We start from the raw sequence: 22934 nt of genomic DNA, 5'->3' as shown, positions 1-22934 counted from the left end.
CAGAGGTCCTTGGGCGTGACTTGCTGTTGTGTTTATTGCCTGTCTTCTGTGTGCCTAGAGCTGTCCTAAGTGCTTTGCACATGTGACCCCCTCTGATCATAGCACCCCTTGGGGGAGGAGCTCTGTCCTCTCCTTTGAAGGTGACGACACTGTGACATCACAAGGCTGAGGACTTTGTCCACAGCCTTCAAGCTCCTGCGTGTCAGAGGGTTCCGCCCTCGTGTGCATCGTGCATCCTTGCAGTGATTCAGCCCTTGTGTGAGAAAACCAGGCGCAGGCGCAGATGGCTGACCCATGCAGTCCTGCTGAGTCCTGACTCACTGTGCTGCCCGAAGGCCTTCCTCTGGGTGGCTCCTCTACAGTGACTGTCACCTTAGAAATGCATGGGTCCTGGTGACCGGAGGGTGACACTCGGGTGGAAGATCGACAGTCTTACCTGGCTTCTTTGTACGTCTGTCACCGGCTGGCTCCTATTGGAGTCCCTGGCCTGTCAGGCCACTCTCTGCCCTCCCCTCCCTTCCCCATCCCCAGCTGGACCTCTTCGTCATCATGGACTTGCACTGTCTGGGCCACTGGAGGCACTGGCCGGGTGTGGGAGGGGATGGGACTGGGTAGTTTTCCACGGCTGGCTTTGTCCCTCTAGAGGACCACAGCCCCTGCCCCTCTCGTGTCCCCAGCAACTCTTTCCTCCTCTCCAGGCCAGTGGTGGTGACAGCTCCTGCCATGGCTGGCCTCAGGCACAACACACCCTTGTTGGTTTCCCTGGTGACGTTTCTTTGTGGCATCTCTTCTAGCAGGACAGTAGCATCTCTGTCTCTGTCTCTCTGCCTAACTCTGTCTCTCCCTCTCTCTGTCTCTGTCTGTCTGTCTCTCTCTCTCTCCCCTCCTTTTGATGGTGTAGCCCTGCCAGTGGGACTTTTCAGGCTGAGTCATTGCCATCCCTGCCATGTTTCTATAAACCAGCAGGTCCCCCCTGAGGGCAAGTCCCAGATGGCGCCCAGGGGAGTATGAAGCTCCTTGGAGGGAACCTGCAAAATTTTCTGGAAGGCGGATCTTGGCTGTTGTTCTATTTATGACAACTTCCTCCCCAAAACAGAGCCAAGAAACAAGCATGCTGAATTGTCCTGAGCAACGAAAGGGTCTGAAGACCACGGATATGCAGAGAGGTGCTCCAGGCAGGAGACAGCTGCTCTGAGTCTTGTCACTCACTCACACCCCTCTGTCTGTCACAGCCATGAGGCCGTGAAGGGCTTCTTCATCCGGGCAGGGATGGAGGCTGTGGGGGAGGAGGGAAACAGGTCTTCAGCGTCTTCCTGTGGACCTGGCTCAGACAGACAGACAGACAGACAGACAGGGAGGGAGGGAGGTCATTGCTGCCAGCAAGCAAGTCCTTCATGGACTCTCCTTTTCCTGTCCCCTGACACACTCTAGGAAATGGTAACTGCCCTAGCATTTGAATCTGATTTCTCAGAAGTGCCACCGCCTCTCTTTGTGGCTTTGAGAGCCAATAGGGAGGGTCAGTGTCACTGCTCCTCCAGCCCAGCACGCCCCTCCTGGCAGGGTTTGGTTGCCCTCCTGAAAAGGAACATCTCACGGGTAATGACGCCCTTCTGGTCTTCTTCTGAGAACTGTAGCTCCTGCCTGTCCCCTGGAAGAGGGCATCTAGGGGAAGAAGAGACCAGGTGGGTGGGGCCGAGGACAGAAATGCAGAGTCGCTGTCCTGCTAAGGAGAAACCCAGCTGCTCTGTGCCAGGAGGAAGAGCCCCCACCTCTGAAAGGGGCTGAAGATGTCTTGACTGGGTGACCAGGGTCCGTGTGCACTGTGCTAATTATAATCAGGCCCCAGTGACAGGGCAGGCAGTGATGTCCCCATCACATGGCACTAGACCCAGAGGGTTGCCCAGGAGTCCACCTGGCCACCTCTGGCCTGCACATGGACTCCCCGTGGCCCGAGAACATGTTTCTGTAATGGTTCTTTGCGGGTAGTGGGGTTGGAGGAGTTTTGAACACCTGGAGTGTAAAGCCACACTGACTCTCCTGATGCCAGGAGTGCTGTGGTGCCTCCCAGCTGGCCCCTCGGGGTGGGGTCTTTGGGGGTGTCACCTGCTCGCCACAGCCCCACCAGGCATGCTGCTCCCTTCCCTCACTAGACGGGAATCTAGCATCTCAGGACAGATGGGGTCTGAAGTCCCCTGGGTCTCACGTGCACAGTGGACAAGGGCCCCAGGCTGCTCCTGGGCGCTGCTGGCTCACTTTCCAGGGCTGTAGCCTGCTGAGGGCTCTCCTGTGGCCCGCAGGGTGGCCCGCACGGTGGCCCGCAGTGCCCCCAGCCCCTGCCCGATGGATGCCAGTGGTTCTTCTTGCTTCCCACAGATGTCTCCGGACGGCCAGACGGCCCCTGGGGAGCAATCCCTGCCTGGGCCCCAGAACCTCTGGTCTAAGCGAACATGGCACGCAGCACCTGCAAGAGCAGGGACTGCTGACTTTAGTAACGGCACGGTGTTGGTGGCATCCGGTTTTAGACTGTCGCCTGGAGATGTCACTGGGTTTTGGGTTTTTAGTCCCAAGTGACCTCGTATGGGCTGAGGTTCTGCACACAGCAGCATACATGTGTCAAGGGTTTCAGTGGGATGTGTAATAAAGACACAGAGGAAATTCTCATGTTACATTCATTTATTTATTTAGCAGTGCTGGAGATTGAACCCAGGGCCTCACTGAGCTACATCTGTAGCCCCCATTTTTATTTATTTATCTTATTGTTTATTTATGTATCAGAGGGTCTCACTAAGTCACTAAGTTGCCTAGGCCGGGCTGGAACTTGTGTTGCTCCTGCCTCAGCCTCTTAAGAGTGCTAGGATTCCAGGCATGCTTGGCTCCTAATGTTGCCTTTCTCATCGACAAAGACCTGAGGCACAAAGGATGAAGACTCTGCCGGCCATACACCCAGGCTCCTGAGGCACCCAGACCCTCAGCCCACCCGAGTCACTTTTCCACAGCAGGCACTGGTTCGAGTTCTCAGCCTCGTCTGGTGCCCTGGCACCTCGTGGGCAGCAGGCTGGGGTTTGGCAGGGTGTCAGACCTGCATGGTGGCTCTGTCCCAGGAGGGTGTGGGCCCTTAGACACCCGGAAGTCGTTTGTGGCTTTGGGGGCTGACACTGTAATGAGTTCGAACCCGGCTGGCGCTTATTCCCCGGACTCCATCAAAGAGTCCTATGTAAGAGCAGCTGCTCCAGACAAAGGCCACTGTGTGCTGCACTGGCCGTGAGCTGTTTACGTGCTCTGCCGTTGCTGGTTCCTCCCAGCCTGCTCTCTGTGGGCGGCCTGAAAACAGAGTTTGTTTTTAAAAAATATTTTTGTAGGGGACTCAAGGCCCTCTTCTGTATGTTTTTCATAGTTGCTATCATCATATTGTTGATCACTTTGTTCAGTACGTATTTATTGAGTGACTACTGTGAGCCAGATACTATTTTAGGGGCTGGAGATCTATCTACCCGAGAACACTGTGCTGGTCTCCATGCTCATGAGCTCACCTTGTGAATGGATGGCACACGAGGAAAGTGTGTTTCAGATGGTGACAAGAGCTAATGAAAGGGAGGAAGAGGAGGGGTGGGTCAGGCAGGTGAGTCAGGGAGGGTTGCACTCTACTGGGGGACATTTCCAGCAGCAGTGTTTGAGCAGAGACCCAGCAAGTGTGAGTGGATGAGGCTGATTAATACATGGCTAAACAGGGAGCAGCCAGTGCAAAGGCCCTGAGGTGGGATGAACTTGTTTGTTGTACAGCACAGTGAGTAAGGGAGAGAGAGAGAGATGCATGGAGGTGAGTCTGCATCATTAGGACCTTGTCAGACTTAGAAAGAACTTGGCTTTCACTCCACATGGGGAAGTCTGTAGAGGATTTTGAGCAGAGGAAGGACATGGCCACCTTTGCAAATGGGATGAGTGGCCGTCCTACTGTGGTCAAGGGTGTATCTGCTGCCATAGACACAGGGCTGCAGGGCTACTTGGGACCAGGTGCCAGCGGTGGAAGCCCAGAGAGGTGGTTCCACTCTGGAGACCTTCTGAGAGCACAGCCTGCTGCACTTACTGTCAACCCAGGTGACACAAACACCCGGCGAAGCAAATCGAAGCACAAAAGCCTTCAAGACAAGTCACTCCCTGTGCCCCTTACTTTGTTCTTTAGAGGTAACTGCTGCTGGTGGGATTTCATTTCTCCTTCCAGATTTTCCCCTTGCATATTAACCTGTGTATTTGTACATTGACAGGGATTTCTTGTTTCCTTGAAAAGAAATCTAATATATGACATTTTATAATAATTTGGTTTTTTTCTCTCTCTATATATGTTAGTTCTCATTTCACATCAGTACTTATCATTCTTCCTGTTAGTTTTTTGTGTTTTCCAAGTCTATTGCCAGTCATAACTTTTCAGAAAATGCAAATTGAATGAATTAAATATCTCATCATCCAGTTAATTGATTTCCTGTTGGTAGACATTTAGATTCTTCCTTTTTGTTTTCTTACTGTGAGCTGTGCTGCTGTGCATGATTCTTGTTCAGATAACTTTTCATATTTGAGTGTGTATCTCTGTAGGATAAGTGAATGGATTTGAGATTCTGGTTCGAAGGGTGTATGCATATTAAATGCTGATGGGCATGGCTGAATTGTCCTGTAAAACGATCCCATCGGCATCTGTCAGAGTGTATGCGATTTCCTGTTTCCCCTCTCCAAAGCACAGTGATTATCAGCCTTTATAATCTTTGACAAGCAGATGGGTAAAACAGTATCTTTCTGTTTTGATTTGCATTGTAGATATGAAAGGTTTGAACATTTTGGAAAAGTGATATTTGTTGATTCATTCCTCAGTTCCCTTTTCCAGGGTTTCTGATGCCAGTGTTTGAATCCTCTGCCTCCTTTGGGGAACTGATTGCATAACAATTTCTGAGACTGGCTGAGTACTTACCATAGGCCAGCTACCGTGCTAGTACCTTCCACTGATTAACCCACTGGACCTTCCTGTGAAGAAGATTCTCTTCAACCTTCCCAGAAAGGAGGAAGGTTAAGTCAGTTGCCGAAGGTCATGCAGAGTAAGTGGAGGAGTCAGCATTCAGACCTATGCCAGTCTCCTGGCCACTGTGCCGAACAGCAGGTGGACTTGGCAGTAACTGGGACTCTCTTTTGAGGCTTGGCCACTCTATATGGTCATTGGGAAGTGACAAGCATTCCTAGGTCCGGTAAGCCAGGGGTATCGCACAGGCATAGGCCCTGCCTGGGCTTCTGGCCTCTGAAAGCTGGAGCTGGAGCTCTGTACTAGGCCTCCAAAAGACAGCCAGGCCATAGGCATGTTCTGTGACAGGCATGAAGCCAGACGACAGAGCAGGTCCCCACTTTTCCTACTGCCCACATCCCTATCTGAGCTGCAGAACTGAATCTGGAGACTGAGTACAGAGACAGTGATTTTTAGATCCATAGAGTGGCTCAGAGGGAGAGTGGGTGGATGGATGGATGGATGGACGGTGGAGGGTGTATGGAGGTGGATGGGTGAAAGGGTGGATGATGACTCATGGGTGGGTGATGGATGGGTGGATGATGGAGATATGGAAAGAAGGAACGAAATAATGAAGGAAAAAAGTAATAATGGAAAGATTAGCTATGAAATAGGTAGATATATAGATAGGGAATCTCAGTCCATTTCTGCAAATCCCATCATGTCCTAGCCGCTGCTTTAGGTTCCAGCTTGAAAGATGAGGGACCCAGAGCCTTGCCACAAGTTAGGTCACAGTCTTGAGAGGGTCATTGTCCTGGAACCTTTTGGCTTCTGGGTAAACCTGTGCCTCCTGTCTCTGAATAATATCTTGAAATGCAGAAAAGCAGAAACAAAAAACATGGCTGACAAAGGCCAGCAATTATATCAAAGTGCAACTACCAAAATATACATAGATAGATAACAAATTTATAGAATAATAATGTATTTGCATTTTTTATTAATGCATTAATTAGTTTGATTTGGCAGCAGGTCCAACAGCTACTATAATTTTAAAATAGTGACAAACACAAATAATATTTTGAGTTATCTGTTGCCAAAGCAATGTGACAGGATGTCTGCTGCTTCTCTCCAATATCTCAGGCGTGGCTGATACCACTTTGATCTGTCAGCCACATCCATGCTGAATTTCAGTGAGAATTAGTGAAAATAATTATGAGAGTAAATATGCATAAGTCCAGAGACCCCCAGACTTCTCTGTCAGGACACTGAAGTCCAGGGATTCAAGGACGCTGATCCCTGAGCTGGATGGAGATGTGAATTAACCCCAGGTGTTTGTGCCTGGGCTGACCTCCCGGAGTGAGTGGGTGATAGGGTCTCCACACTCAGGGGTTGGTCTCACTGTCTCTCTCTGTCCTTTTTTTAAATGACTGTGTATAGTTGGATTTCTGTGTGATCTATGGACCTGCGGTTCTCTCCCACGGAGTGTCAGTTCTGTGATACTAGAGAAGCACCTGGTACAACCCCCCTCTCTCAGAAGAGTATTATCTAAGGCGTGCCCTAAAGGGTGGGTATGAGCTAGGACAGGCTCAGCCAGGATAGGGGCCATCATCCACAGACAGAGATGGAAACGTGAGTCCCATAAGGAAATTGCGAGAAATACAGTATTAATGGAATGCAGCACAGGGAGCATGGATTGGCAGGTGATGGGGAAGATGGAGTAGGGACCAGCTCAGATACTGAAGAGGACATCTGGGAGCTTGAGATTTATCCTTGGGGCAATAGGGAGCCACAGATGATGTTTGAGCAGGAGAGTTTCTTGGTCTGAGATCAGAGCGAGAAGATCACTCTGACTGCTGCATGGGGAATGGATCGGAGAACCTGGAGTCCAGAAGAGCTATGATGGGGGCCTGAATTAGATTGAGGACATTGAGAAAGGAGAGGAGGGGATATATATTGGAGAGCCATTAAGATGTAGATTAGATAGGCAGGACTTCGGCAGGCGGGGTGTGGACACAAGAAAAAAATGAGATTGGAAATGCGTAAATAAAGGACGAGTTTGGAAGGGAGAAGAAGAAATCAACCTTGGAGATAGGAGTTTGTGTGCTTCGTTGTGGGGTTGTCAAGTAGTAGGCGGGTGGGAAGGAAGGGCCGTGGGTTTGCCGTTTTGTTGTTGCTTCGGTGCTGAGGATGAAGCCCAGGCCTCACATGTGCTAGGAGGGATCTTAAGCAGCCTCTCACCCAGCTTCCCCAGAAGACCAAGCCTCAGGGGGCTTGGAGATACGGAAATCCTGTACATGGGAGCTCAGCCACAGTCAGGTTTAGTTCCATTTTCTCAGGAAGTCGGTGTTGGTACCACCTCTGCCGGCCACTGCCTCCCAGCCGGGAACATAGGCAAAAGGTACAAAGAACAAAACCACTTTTTACAAAGGAAAACCCGCATTTTGTAGGGATTTATATCTCTTTCTGGGCTGGATATTATTTTTCCTAGCTCCAGTTGTCATTATATATGACCTTATAAAATGCCATGATAGCACCTAACGGATATCACATTGCAGAATATATGCCTTTCCTTGGCAAGGGCTTTTTAAAAACTCGTCCCTGGCTTGTGTGGGGGTGGAAAAGTGCACAGCGCTCCACCTGACAAAGCAGAGAGCATTTTTCCAGGGACAGCTTGACCCTGTCAAGGTTTCTGGGCCCCGAAGGCAGCCCTGGCAGGGAAGGAAGCCTCTGACACATGCATGCAAGCCCCTCTGTTTGTAGATGTCCCTTATGCTGCGTTAAGGATCAGATTTGCCTTTCCCACGGAATCTGGTCTGGCTAGAGTCGCCCCGACCGATTTAGAAGTTGACCTTTTACAAGATATGTGTGTCTCTTTGATGGCCCAGGATGACCCTGGGAGGAATGTGAGCGTGCGCGTGCACACACACACACACACACACACACACACACACCAGCAAGGAATGGGGCCCCTGTGTGAACATCTTCCAGTTGCTTCTGACTGCCCACCTCTTTCTCTCTGCCTTTCCATTCGCCTCCCCCGGACTTGGGACATCTGTATTCAGAATTCACCATCATCCAGGAAACAGATTTTTCCCCCCTCTACTGGAAAAGTTGAATCAGATGACAATACTAGGAAAAACCAGAACATGCCAGTGGGGACTTGGATTCATTGTTCTCTGGTTTAGCTGGGAATGCCAAGAGTACTGTTATTTCAGCCCAGTGTGTCAGTCCACATCGCAGCATGCTGGATCTGTGGTGTGGAGCTGACTGTCGGTGATTAACCAAGTGTTGTTTCCTCTTGTCATTCTGTGCCGGGTGCTCTCTGCACACCCCCTTCTGCCCCTCGCCCCATGCCATCACCCCCACTCAGGGAGCCTTTCCTCACCCCTGTCCCTGTGTCCCCAGCCAGCTAGGCCAAGCCCAGGACTCCATTTCTCCGCTGCAGCCCTCCTCCAAAGTGTCGGATGTGAACTGGAGATGAGCAAGATGCTTTTAAGCAGTGCATGAGCAAACTTTAAAGAAATTAATAGCCCTCCGTGTACTTTTCTCGTTACATTCTATTTATGGCAAATTATACTAGTTTTTCCTCCAATTTATGGGTAATGTTTCCTTTTTAAATTAATTCACTGAAGTGAAAATATAGATGGGCTGATTTAAAGAGCACTGGAAAATAAATGTAAAAGAAAACAACCTAGTATTATGTGGGAGGGAAAACATGGAGAAGTGAGCTGATGGCTGATGTAAATAGGGGAAGGGTGGTCCTCTTCCTTTAGAATTTCCACTATAGCTGGTGGATAATTCACTCCTTTTTCTGAGCTCAGTTTTCTCATCGATAAAATGAGTTCAATGATATCTGCCTCTGTGCTCAGCCCTCCTTCCAGGAAGCCAGCAGCTGGTTTCCACTGGACCCATAATTTATTCTTGTAATTGCTCTTGTTTTTGTAAATATTTTTCATGGTCCTCACTAGATGGCAAACTCCTTTGGGGGAAGATCTTTGTAGGCACCGTCAAACCTACACGTTTCTCGGTGTTTGGTGGGAATTTTTCAGAGAACTTCTATTTTTGACTTGTTTGGCTCTAAAGTGTTAATTCACTTAAATGTAGGGTTGGGAGAATGCAAATCAGAGAAAAGGCTTTGGTGTAATCAAGGTGGTGCTCCTGACTGCTAAGACAGGCCTCAGTGGTCATTGCTGCATTCCTAACAGAGCCCCCAGAGCCTGGAATCAACTTGTCAAGCTTGATGTCCCAGTGAGAAAGATGCTTAGCAAGCCATCACTGACTGATGATTAACTTGTTATAAACTCCTGTCTCAATCTGTGTGTGTTGCTATAACAAACTACCAGAGACTGGCTAGTTTATAAACCACAGAAATTATTTCTTACAGTTCTAGAACCTGAGAAGTCTATGTTCAAGGCACCAGCATGTTTGTGGTCTGGTGAGGGCTACTTTCTGCTCCCAAGGTGGCAGCTTGTTGCTGCATCATTTGGAGGGGACAAACACCATGTCCTCACATAACAGAAGGAAGGAAAAGATGAAATGAACTGATGTAGTTCTCTCCAGCTGTTTTATAAGGAAGAAATCCTGTTCCTGAGAGAAGAGCCCTCATACCTTAATGACCCCCTGAAGTTTCCACTTCTTAACAATTGCATTAGAGACTAAATTTCAACATGAACCTCGCATAGGGGACACAGATAGTCAGGCCACAGCTACTGCCCACAGTCATTATTCTAACAGTCACCTGGGATTTCAGCTGCCTAGTGGTTAGGTGGGTTGTCAACTTGATTGCCTGTGGTATCCACCCAAGGAATAGGTGAAGCACGCTTCTCAGTGTGTCTGGGTGGTCACAGAGGCATGGCCTCGGGTCTAAGTCTGGCCCCTGGCCCCTTCCTCTCTAGCACTATTCTCCTGTTCTGCTTCCTGGCCGTGATGCACTGAGCAGCTTTGCTCCACCATGCCTTTCCTCCATGAGGTTTCTGCCTTGGAGCCAGCTGACTATGGACTGAATCACCTTAAACATGAGCCAAATGGAGCCTCTCCTTCTTTAAATTGGGTATTGTGTCCAGCAAAGGGAAAGTTGTAGAGCTATTCTGTCCACTAGGGTGACTGCCTTTTGAGCACCCCTCATGCCACTAGCTCAGATTGAGCTGTGCTCCAGGAAAGAGTACAAACAAATAATATAAGCTATTATATGACTGTCTTATATATTTACAGGCCTAATACTTTTTCATGTTGATTGCATGAAATGATAATATTTTGGTCATTTTAGGTTAAATAAAATCACCAAACCAATCTCTCCCATTTCTTTTTACTTCCTTAAAAAAAAAATGGCCACTACAACATTTGAAAGTGTACACATAGCTCACAAGATAATGATAGACATTGGGCTGGATCTGAATTGAACCTGAGAAAAGCCCAGAAAACCATTTTTCCTTTGTAAATTATGACTTTTTCAATTCCCTATCCGAGAGTCTTCCGAAATGAAACATAAAGAGATTTCCATTCACTGGGGGTTCTGGTTAGTTAAGCCCAGTTCATCGGGGTCCCACTGCCTCTCTGGGCCTCGGGAATGTTCTGCTCTGCTCTCTCAGCTGATTGCTCCTGCTCTCTCCATGGCCTCTGCTGGGTGCCGCACAGGAAGGCAGAGGTGGCAGCATGAAGAGCGCCATCAAGAGCCACATGGCAAGGTGACGATGGAATTCCAAAAGGATGACTCCGGGCAGCTAGGCATGGCCAGGCTGAGGATGAACTTGAGGTCCAGCTTTCTGAAGGCCACAGCCTCAGCTCCTGCCTCTTCCAGAAGGGACTAGGGCCCCTCCTGTGAGCAGGCACTTTGCATTTGATTTCATGAGGGGAACTCTGCAGTCAGCCACTATGTGGCTTTCCAGATTGGCCTTTCTCCAGGAGCGGTGCCATGCTTTGGTCAACTTCTCTTGACTCATAAGTGAAGTAGGGTGATGACCCTGATGGTGGACAGTCAGTCAGGTCCACAGCAGTTGATGACTCACACAGACTCACAGCCCAGGAGAGACAGATGCCACATACGTGTGGGGGCACATGGGGATTGCACTCAGGAAGGCACTCTTCCTACTAGCACGAGGGTGACCTGACCTTTGGTTCCCACGAAAGAGTGTGATTATCATATCTGAAGAATTCCACAGACCAGCAGGGGGCAGATGCCAGCTACTCGGGGGCACTGTGCCTTTCCCTGGAATAAGGAGGGTCACTGGGTGAGGGGACTAATCCAAGGATGCACAGTAGACACAGGAATTTCCACTGAGGCCACTTGGGGCTCTCCTGGTTTCCCCAGATGTCAAGGCAGCATATAATACTAAGTGCAGGCCTCATACCACAACATGGGGGTAAAGGGTAGGCAGCAGAATAATCATGTCTAGGTTCACATCATGGCTGTGTTGCTTATTAACAGCTCACCTGTTGGATGCTCAGTGTGCTCACCAGTACTCTGTACACACACACACACACACACACACACAGGTACGTATCTGTCATTCTACCCTGGCACAACACACAGTACACATACACGTACGTATCTCCTTCCTTGAAGGGTGCTTTAGTCTTCCACTCCTTCAAACAGCGACACAAGCACAACACGATCAAAGCCAGTAACGAGTTGGGAACAGATGTGTGGGCTGAGAAGATTCAGTCTTGAAGCCAGAGGCTGCATCTGGCCCTCCATAGACAACTTCCACTCCCTACGTGAGGCCTTGGTTTGCATGGCGAGAGGCAGACACCAACTCATTCTGTTTTAGGGCTGAGGAAGCAGGCTGCCAGTCCACGTCATGCTGAGAGGACAAGGCCTCCACCCTGTTCTGACGTCAGTGTCCAGGCTCCAAGGACGTCATCTTGGCGCGGTGTAGGTGACTGCAGAGGTGGAGGCATGGCTGGGGCACACTGTCTCTGTGAGAGCCCTGTTCCCCGAAGCTTGGGCTGCTGCCTTATTGGCTTTAGAGGTGGGCTCGCCTAGGCACAAAGCCAGGCAGCTTCAGGGGCTCCAAGTGGGTCCTGGGAGGGACTCTCAGTGCTGAGCTGCCCTTGCTGTGCCTCAGGGGCCTTGCCCAGACCTGGTTGATGAAGGCTCTCCCTTTGTGTATCAGATGGCTTTCTTCTTCCAAATACATGGACCTTCTTTATCCAGGGGCAGAAGCTCATCCCAGCTGTCCGAGCAAACAATCCTGGAGAGTCCTCCAGTGCTCATGGGCGACCTGCTGCCCCTCGCTCATCTCCAGCCTAAAGAGGACATTCTGCCTAGACACCTGGCCCTGGCTGCCTCCAGCTCACTCATCCTGGAGTCACACTGGTGCTGTGATTCTTTGAACAGGAGAGGTGGTGATGTTCTGGAACCTGGAAAACAGCCAGTAAAATCTCATAATCCCAGGCCTGGATTGGCAGGTTTCTTAGCTCCTTCTGGAGGACGAATGGATGTGGAGAGAGAACTCAAGGCCCTTGGGTAGCCCAGCCCAGCTATCAGCTGTTTGTAATTATCTGTTTATGTGTGTGAGAGTTTTGCATATTCAAAAATGAACAAACAGTTCTTTAGTGAACACATGGTTTTTGTCAGCTATGGGTGCTGCCCACATAGAGCCAACAGCTGTGTGTGTGTGTGTGTGTGTGTGTATGTGTGTAAGAGTGTTTACTTACATATTTAAGTGTGTGTACATCTGTCACCAACCCACAATGGCCTTTGATCGAGCACTCCCTATATGTTGGGGACTGGGTCTAGGAATGACATTGTCATGGAATTCTCACAGCCACGTTGGTTCATGCATGGATGGACACACACCTGCCAGGAGTAAGGCACTATCAACATCTTGAGGTAGACCCTCTAGAACCCCATTTTAGAAATAAGGGGACTCTCCAAGTGACGAAATGCCTCCCTGGGGAGACACTGCCTCTGAGTCACCAAACTGGGACCCAGGCCCGGTGCTGCAGCTTCTGTGGCCATGGGTGTGGCCCCTTACATACATGCCTACAAACTCCTGAGAGTCCATGTTGGTACATGTGACAGCCTTGAGGGCAGGGTTGCTGGATTTGACAGCCTACTTCCCCACTTTGGTTATAATATCTACCTCCAGCTTCCTTTCTTTATCAGTACAAAAGTTAGTGATCTCTCTCTGCCTCCCCTTGAGATAGGGAGGCTGTGGGGCAATGTGCAGATGCAGAAGGGAGGCCATTGGTGACTGATAAGAAACAGATGGAGAATCCAGAAGAAGCCCATGCAGAAGTAAAGAGCAACGCCAGGGGGTAGGGAGTTGACTTTTATCAGTTATCAACGATGATTTCCATTTGATGCTCAGTAATCCAGCAAAGTGGCTACTATATCCCCTATATTATAGAAGAGGGATACTGGGCCTCAGAGTGGTGGCTTCGTGGTTTGAATCCAGACCTAGCCCTGTCTGGGGAAATGTTCTTGTTCTAGACTGGGGGCTGGTAAAGAGGGGTCATGAGTCAAGTCAGATTTGCTGTGAGATTTGCAAGTAGTCGGGCTGGGGATTTAGCTCAGTGGTTCTGCCGCTTGCCTCGCAAGCACAAAGTCCTGAGTTTGATCCCCGATACCAAAAAAAAAAAACCAGAAGATTTGCAAGTAGTCGCACTGGCACATGCCCAGGCCCTTCTCTATGTGCCGCCCCACCCCGACCGTCCGAAGCCACTGACACAGGGATCACCTGGCCTGCAAAGCTGAGACTCTCTATAACTGAACCTTTATGGAAAAAGTTCACCAGGCCCTGTTCTAGACCATCACTTAAGGCAGGAGAGAAAAATGAGTTTTAGAAACAGGTAAATAGAAATGCTGCAAAATGTGAAGATGCATCACATAAAACTTCAGCCATCTGGAGGCTTTGGGAGCCTGATTTTCTAGAGAGTTAAGCTTTACCCCTAAGGAATTTTTCTAAATTATATCACCCATCTCCCTGCCTCCTTAAACAGAGTTTGCTGAGCCTCTGTTAAACTTTCCTTGAAGAATCTGGCCATCATTCCAAGCACTGGGTTTGGGATTCTGCTAAAAGCACCGAGGATCACTCGGGGCATCAAAACTTGCCATAGCTCTTTATTCAGTGAATCGGGTCCTTTATTCAAGCTCTCTCTCTCTCTGAATATATATATATATATATTTCAGTGGATTCTTTTTTTTTTTTTTTTTTTTTTTGGTACCGGGGATCCAACTTGGGTCCTTGCGCTTGTGCAGCAGGCACCGAAACCACTGAGCTAAATCCCTGGCCCTAAGTGGATTCTTTATTCAGTGGATTCAGTCCTTTTTCATCTGTCCATCTGCTGCTTCATGATCATTTTTCCTGTTCTTGCCCACTGTTATTTTTCACTGCTTTCAATGCGCCTGGTTGTGATGATCAGCGGGCCCTGCTTCTTAACCCTAGAAATAATTGAACTCACTAAGTTCGTATACAGAGCAAGCAGGCTCTGACAGAGGACCAGACACCTCTCTAGGCGGCTCTGTACAGCTGACTCCCACGGAGTGATATTGCCCTGCCTACGTTCATTTCCTCCTGGAATTCTGAGAGGCAGGGAGATGGACCAAAAATCCTGCTCCACACTGGCTCTTTTGTCCTCCGGTTCAGATTAATGATAACCAAGGAAACAGCAAGTCCTTGAAGCAGATTATGAATGTGGCTGGATCCTCAAACTTTGCAAATATCTGATCTTATCCTGAGGTTTCTGCTCCATGAGCCAGAGCCAACTGCTAGTTACTTTAATCTTGATCACAGATGTTAGCAGAGGAAAGTTCAACTGAGCCTGGCTCACTGGGGTGGAATTTAAGACTTGAGAGACAGCAGGCTCGCCTGTGAAATCCAAGCACAATTTTGTAGGCAGGGACGTGCTTTTAAAATAGAAACTGATCCTAATCATGTATGAAAAGGCGATTGTGTTTCGTTTTTAATCATTAGACCAAAGCATGGTTAACTGTGTGAACAGCTGTTTCATCTACTGTGTGAGTAATTCTTATTTAAATGTGCATGCTTGGGCTCCTAAACACTTAAAAAAATTAAAAATATATTTAGCAGACAAAGATTGCATATATTCAAGCTGTGCAGCATGACGATTTGGTTACCTACAGGCCGTGTAACGAGTGCCACCATCAGATTCATTAACACATCCATTACCTCCCTCAGAACTTGCTCCTCTTAGAAGTGCAAGTTTTAAATCCGCTTTGGTTTTGCTTGGTGGTTTTTCTCCATTACCTTCTGCTCTTGGCAGGTCTAGCTTCACGAGTGTGTGACCCATGCTCTTCCACAGGGCTCCATGCTGAATAGGGCCCTGCACTTGGATGAATGTTCTATGTTCACCATCCTGAAATTCTGGTATTTTTGGAATAATAGACCTTGTATTTCCATTTTACATTGGATCCATGACTTACGAAGAGCTAATTTCAGCCATCATGTAACAGAGTCATGAATATCAAAGGTAGAAGGAGCTTAGAGATCATCCTTGCAAAACCCTTCATCTTAAGGGTGGGAGAACTGAAAGTCAGCAAGAAAGACCTGCCCGAGGTCACAGGGTGGTGGATGGAGCCACAGAGACCGGAGTGTGGGAAAGGGGAAACAGGGGATTGCCCAACTGGTATGAACTTTCAGTGATGCAAGATGGGTGATTGATCGAGATCTGCTGGACAGTACAGCGCCAAATTAACAGTACTGTATTTTGTACCTAAAAAATTCAGTAGAGGGATAAATCTTAAGGTACATATGCTTACCACCAAAGGGAGCGGGCAAGAAAACTCTTGGGGGCATTGGCTGTCTATACCTTGATTGTGGTGGTGGTTTCATGGGTCTATGCTTATGTCCAGACTCTTCAAATTGCATACGTTAAATATGTGCAAGGCTTGTATGTCAATTACACCTTGATAAAGCTGTGAGAAAAAATAAGTCAGGGCATGGAGAGCAGATTCAGACAACCGGGACATTGATCTACAGGTCCATCATGCTCATAGGGACTTTTCCCCACATAAACATAATGAATCCTTCCCAGTTCATGCTTAGAAACAATGAATGAGTCAGCAATGATCCAACAGTTAATACTTGTGAATTTAAATCTGCCACTTATCCTTCAATGTCCATCACAATGTATATAGATAAGCAACCAGTTTTGACTGCAGTATATGAAAGTGGCTATTTGCTACAATAGAATTTTCCTTAATGGTATAAACATGAGGATAAACTCTGTCAAAACTGCTACAGTTTTCCTGAATTAAAAATTTGAATGCAATTTTTTCCACTCATAAGGCAATACCTTCTCACAAACGGAAATTTGGAAAATGATCAAGAAGGAAAAAAACGGCACTATGCCAGTTTTAAAATATATGTTTCCCAGGCCTTTTTTCTATGCATGTATTTTTTATGCAAAGTTGATCTCAAATTCTTCATTCATGTGAATTTTGAGGGGATCCATTTAATATTATATAAAGTTCAACTATTTGAGATTGCTGCATTCATAGCTCAAAAGAGTTACATGTTGGCCATTTGATGTTGTCCAACCAAATTGTTAAAACACCTCCCAAAATCGTGGAGCATTCTTTGTAAACATATTTATTGCCTGTTTAAAATCCCATCATGTGGTTGTCTGCTGTTATGTAACTTTTATTGAACCACATAATAGAACATTACAAGTAATTATAATGTTCTACATAAATAATTATAAATGATTATAAGTCATGTTATAAAGTATCTTAATTCTTTGCTTTCACAGATAGAATATCCTCTTTAAAATAACTTTTCTTACTTTTGTGCTAAACATTAGTGTTCTATTAAAGAAGCTTGAAAAATGATAATTCATTATTCTGGAAAATGATTTTTGCTGAATTTTTTTGGTCTTTGTTTTCTACATTTAAAGACATTTGAGATCTTACATTTTTTTCATCAAACAACATATGAACATTACATGGTATATGGATGCTCCTTGATTTACCATGGGGTTATATTCTGGTATATCTGTTTTATAGGTTGAAAATGCGTTTAATCTGTCTAAACTACTAAACATCACAGCTTAGCAACACAGCACATGGTAGGCTGAGTGTCCATTATTTGCCCTTGTGGTTGCATGGCTAATTGACAGCTATGGCTCACTGCTATTGAACAACATCAAGAAAGAGAAGAGAGAAAATAGTGTACATATTGCTAGCTCAGAAAAAGACCAAAATTCCATGTAAAGTTTCTACCACACATATAGCACTTTTGTATCATCATAAAGTCAACAAAACTTAAGTCAAACCACTGTACAGGTAACTTGAGGTTCATCTGAGTTATGAATCGGATTAAGCTCATTCCCAGTGACTGTAGGAAATCTTTAAAAAAGCAAGGGTAGGGACATCTAAAGTGTGGTCCATGACTGGTGGTGCCATTCGCAAGCGGTTGTTACTATTCCCCTAAATTCAGACATTGAGGGCAAACTTTTAGAAATCTTTTCTAACACTAAGTGTTTTATTAGCAAACAGAATCTGTGATCTTGTGGGACTAACATGTCCCAATCACTGGTGGTACATGCATGATTGTTGCATTGGGTGGCTTGTACCGCCGGGTGAGGCTGTCCTTTACCACCCGATAGGACAGTCGTGCATGTAGCACACCCGTGGTTCAGAGCTGCACTATAGCAAGACATACAAAGTGTACCCTGCTGTGAATGTGTTAATTCCAAGAAAAGTTTTTGGAAACTTTTACGTACTTGGACATATCACAGCACCCAAGCATCTCAACTTTTTTGTTTTTACTTTTCAATGCTTCATCTTTTCATGTATTTTCCAAAATTACCTCTCCAAAATAAACTGAGGACTTCAGGCCTTTCACCATAGCTGGATTGAGAAGCAGTTAGGACCAGTGTAAGGCTCTACAGCTAAGGAGCAGGTGCTCTCGAGTCCCTACTGTGGCGTGGTGCTGCATGGTTAACATTTTTGTGCCAGCTCACTTGCATGGTTTTTTTTCTTTTTCTTATTCGGTTCCTTCTTGCTGCTCCTGGTGAGCACATACTCTAGTGTTATCTTTTCTTCCTTTGACCTTTGTTCCCTTGACTCATTCCTATTCCCCTAACTCTTGATTTTGAGGAGAAAGAGAGACCTAGAAAAACACATTACAATGCTTGGCAGAGTGAGCTGGGAATCACATGTCAGCTAGATCTAAGCTGAGGTCTCTGAGTGTCTTTGTCTGAAATGAACATGCTTTTATACCTAGCTGTTGTGACCCCTCTTTCTGTAGCTGGAGAACAAGTCTTTTTCCTACTTCAGTAGTTACTGATTGCATTGTAGATCTGAAGTAGGCCAGCCTTGGATAAGTTAAATTTGTTTTACAGCTAAACATGAACTTTTAAATGTTAGCTATACTTTGGAACTTTCTTTTTCCCTACAGCTTACTCTCATCCTAGATCTAAGAGCTGACCTGAGGTAAACCTAAGCATATTTGGGGACATGGACATACCTGATCTTTTATTTTTTTTTTAGTAGGATACAAAACCCAGAGACAGCAACTGCACATTGGTGATGCTAGGTTGTCAGTGAACGGGAAAGAGTAACATTAAGCTTTGGAATGTTTTCTCAGGCTCTTTCAGCCTAATGTCCCCAGGGCTGCGTACACATGTCCAGTGCTGGGCATCAACCAAACGGTGATGATGAAATAACTGGCTTTAGTTAAATAATTTGCTGTTTACAGCTTCTCTGTTTATGAATCAGTTAAAAGCCCTTTTAAGTGAAATTGGATAGACTACAAAGTGTTGGTTTCATGTGTTTTATTTGCAGTTTAATCAGCGTGATCCAGCTGCCAGAGTAGGGAGAGGCGAGTCGGGGTTTTAATTATCCCTGCTTTGCCCGAGTTAGGAATTCCCAATGGTGCCGTCTGCATGAAGATGCCAAAAACTGCATTGTTCTTTAATTAGCTGTTGTAATTGTTTTAGTCTAATCTCCGTGATTAGCAGCAGCATTAAATACAGCAGGAAGAAAAGGCCTGTCCTCTACGAGCTGCCCCAGTAAACAGAGCCTTTCTCCCTTCTGGAGAGGGGTACTATAGAAAATCAATTAGAACTCAACGAGTGCTGATTGGAAGATGATAAAGACTGGCCACCATGAAGCAGCCATGGCTCTGGGGAGTCATTTTATGGCTCCCCTGCCACCCAAGTGGAGAACCCTGTGGCCCTGACCTGTCATAGCAGCATTTGGATAGCGCTTTCTGGATGGCTCTCTCCCTCTCTGGGCATGGGGAAATGGGCTGGATTGGTAACAGCTATTGTTTTGGCTGTGGGATCTCTGCTTCACAAATTCAAGTGCAGCTTTTACTGAGCACTTCTTTTGTGCCAGGCATCATGCCAGGTGCCTGGGACCAAAGCATCAAACAAAGCAGACACAGTCCTTGTCCTCACAGAGTGTGTAGTCTGGAGGAGGAGAACCGTGTCATTCAAACACTTGCACACAGAATTGTTTCATTATAAATTGCAAAACACTATGAAAGGAAGCTAGGAAGGAGTTTAACAGGAGTAACTCACCTGGTCAGGTGAGTGTGGGGTTCAAGAGAGATGAGGGATGGGCTGAGATCCAGTAAGTGAAAAAGAATTAACTAGGCAAAGAGGCCAGAGGAAGGGTGCATAAAGCTGAGGGAACAGCATGTGAAGAGGTCCTCAGTAGGCGAAGTTAGATTTTTCCTACTCCTTATTCCATTAGAGGCAGGATAGTACAGTGGGAATGAGCCAGATTCTGGATACAAGTTCCCTAGGTTCAGACCTTATCTCTTTCACTTGCTAGCTCTGTGAAATTCTTCAAATGGCTTCATGCCATTCTGCCTCAGTATTCCTAGGAGACCATGATGGTGATAGCAATCAGATTGTCTAGTGGACCAGACTGTAGTGAGGGTCCATTGCAGTGTCTACAGGAAAGGCATTCAGAGTGCTGCCTGATGAGTGGAAGCTTCAGGACTCCTGAGCTGCCGTCCTTTGCCCTTTGGGCACAGCCTTTACTTGGAAGCCGAACTAAACAGGCCGTGTAAGAGGTCCTTGGCTTAGTGACATAACCTCCTTGTCTTCTCACTGGGGACGATACTGACAAACTGTGAGCTGCCCTGTGAGTTAAGTACTTTGGGGTGTGGGTTAGCCCTTTGGTAGCTGTTGCCAGTATTCATGAACATCTGCCTGGCGTGTGGCTGGTACCAATACTCAGGAATGATAAAGCCCATCATTCTTTCTCATCTTTTCTACCGGTTATGGCTAGGCCCTGCCTTCTGCCATAGTCACAGGAAGGACGGCTCCATCATCTGCTTTCTCGGTCTTGCCCTTTTGCCAACTGGGGCCCAGCCCTTCCTTTGGGGGTGTTGTACTGGACACTGCAGGCTATACAGACCCTCTCCGGCCTCTACCAGCTGAGTGTCAGTGGCACCCTCTCCACCCCGTGATATCCAGAATGTCTCAGACCTCACCAAGTGTCCCCATTGACCCGTGGCCCCCAGTGGAGAACCTCAGCTCTGGGGGAAAGCAGAACAAACAGACCAACTGGTGTGTTCGTGTAAGCGTGGTGAAAGTGCTCCAGCTCAGCCTTGGCAGCTTAGTGACTTAATAAGACCCTGTCTCAAAAAACAAATTAATTAAGGGCTGGAAATGTAGCTTAGTGCTAATGTGCTGGGTTCAAATCCGTAATACCAGAGGGAAAAAAATGATCTACAGGCGTGGGCACTGTGCAGACAACAGTTTTGAGGCCGCTGAGCAGGAGGTGTCTAACGTGGTCCTAAGCTCTAATCATATTGGGAAATTTAAAAATCAGGTTGCAACACTAGGGTCTATGTGACTGGTCTGGATACAGTGGCAAGATAAAGTTCCCATGGGGATTTTTATGCGCCACCAGGGTTGAAAAGCTCCAACTAGTTGAGGAGCCTGCATACTTGTATGAAAGGTGAGACCCGCAGGTAAAGCTCATGTTTCTGAGCCACAATGGTGTGGACAGGTGTGCTGCTCCTATTAGGACGTTTCTTCATCCTCCTGGCCATGTGAGTATGAAATGCTTTACACATGTTTCACCGAAGTGCTGGATGTACATTAAATCATGGAATGCCAAAACAATCCCATGAGATAGGCCCATTGTAATTGACCCCATTGTTATGAAGGAGAGCTGAGGTGCAGGATGTGGAACCAAAAATGAGACTTAGATGGACTGGTTACACTGCAGGCCACATTGTTGCAGGAGGCAAGACAGGAAGAGGACTGCATGTGGGAAGTGGGAATGGTGTATGAGGTTCTTCAGAGTAGGAGGAATGCAAGCCTTGATGTTTTGAGATGCCAAGAAATCATCCATTCTCGCATCAAACTCACTGAACACCTGCTGTGTTCCAGGCATTGTGCTGGGCTCTGGAAGCATATTGCCAACCCAAAGGAGCACGGTCCCTTTCCTGTGTATGTTTACAGACTGGGGGCGAAACAGAAAACAAACAGTATTTAACTCCTGCTGCTGATTGGTAGTGATACGTAAGTGAATTTAGGAGCAGCTGTCAGATCCAACCGACAGGCTGCTTTCTCAGGGCAGCCTGGGAAGGCTGAGGAGCGGGGACCGAGGAGGAGCCAGGGAGAAGACTGAGCCGGGCAGAGGGGATGGTGCGGAAACTCCCTGGGGCTCAGTGCCTGGATTCCTGCAGCGGTCCAGTGGGGAGGGGCCCAGGTCGCCAGGTTAGGGGGGAGGCGCCAGGTGACACAGGCCCTGCCTCCCCTTCTCAGTTAAGGACACAGGGCCCAGACGCAGGATGGGGTGGCTCAGCTTGTGAGCCAGAATTCAGATCTGGGGTGTGTGGCCCTTATGTCCGCTGTCCAGAACACTCTGGTTCGTGTGCTTTGAACCTTTCTTTGGTCAGTCTGTGTGTTCCGCCGTGGGGCTTGGGAAATGTACTTCAGTCGGCATCCGTCCTGTCCCAGCCCTGGAATCTCACAGAGAAACCTCAGGCAGGGGACCCCTCGCACTCTGCATATGATAGGCGTTGAACACACGTTTGGTGATTACTGATGATGAGTAGATGTTTTTCATGTATTTCTTGAGGAAGCCTTAAAAGTAAGCCCTTCACAGTAGACAGATAGATCTTGTTCCCATTCTACAGGTGTGAAAATGAAGCCTTGCCGGGTGTGATGGTTCATGCAGGTTCACCAGGCAGAAGAGTAAGCAAAGCCCAGGGTGGACCCCCAGCTTCAGACAACATAGTCCACGCTTTTTACCGTGCTGCTTCCTGCTTTCTCTGCATTGTCCACAGTGGCTGGCAACCTGTTACGAACATTTGTAAACACAATTAATAAATTCATGGAACCAGGTTCCAAATTATAGCCACACTTTGGGTCTGCATTGTTAATCCCAGCGTTGCATGACATGCCCTTTGGTCAAGGAAGTGGACCCTTAGCTCACCAGAGGAGCAACCCAGAGCACCCAGTCTGCACCCAAGGAATGAGGAGACGCTGGGGCAAGAGCTGGGTAATTATCAGGAAGGGACTGATATAATAAATCCAAATAACTCCTCCTCCCCAAGGTCCCGGCTGGCTATCGTATCAGGCATCAGACATGGTGGAAATCTGACAAGCCAAGGTCCTTGGCTTCACAAAGCATAGCCAAAGGAAACAGACTATAAACACAAGCAAACACCCAAGTAAGAAAGCTTGCAGGAGTGAAAAGGTGCTAATGCATAATGACTGCTGTGAAGCAGGTGATACTTGAGCCCAGCCTCAAATGATGAGAATAAAAGAGATAGATATTGAAGGATGCAGGGAGAGGCATTTCAGGAAGGAGTGTAGCATGTGCAAATGTCCTGAGACAGGAATAAGTTTGGCCCTAGGGGACAAGAGAGGCACTTACAGAGGTGAACAGTAACTCACTCTTGCAGGGGCTCCTAGGCCACAATGAGGAGCTTGAGTTTTATCTTAACTACAAAAGGACTCATGATTTCACATGTCAGATTAGGGAGATTCTGAATGTAAAGTTGGGTTTTTAAAA

At 47.3% G+C, this 22934-nt stretch overlaps 1 protein-coding gene and 1 long non-coding RNA gene across 4 annotated transcripts in view; both read left to right on the top strand.

Moving 5' to 3' along the window:
• Positions 1-22934, top strand: part of Xylt1 (xylosyltransferase 1) — a 300525-nt gene that overhangs the window by 106904 nt on the left and 170687 nt on the right. The window lies entirely within an intron of this gene.
• Positions 117-22277, top strand: LOC110344176 (uncharacterized). The gene is made up of 2 exons (XR_015450496.1): positions 117-447; positions 1097-22277. It is a non-coding gene; the product is annotated as an uncharacterized LOC110344176 (long non-coding RNA).

The sequence above is a fragment of the Heterocephalus glaber genome, unplaced genomic scaffold (genome assembly GCF_053883595.1).
Source record: "Heterocephalus glaber isolate CG9 unplaced genomic scaffold, H.glaber_assembly_v1.0 deba00000943, whole genome shotgun sequence".
Lineage (NCBI taxonomy): Eukaryota > Metazoa > Chordata > Mammalia > Rodentia > Bathyergidae > Heterocephalus > Heterocephalus glaber.
This window is presented reverse-complemented; position numbering and strand designations above follow the sequence as displayed.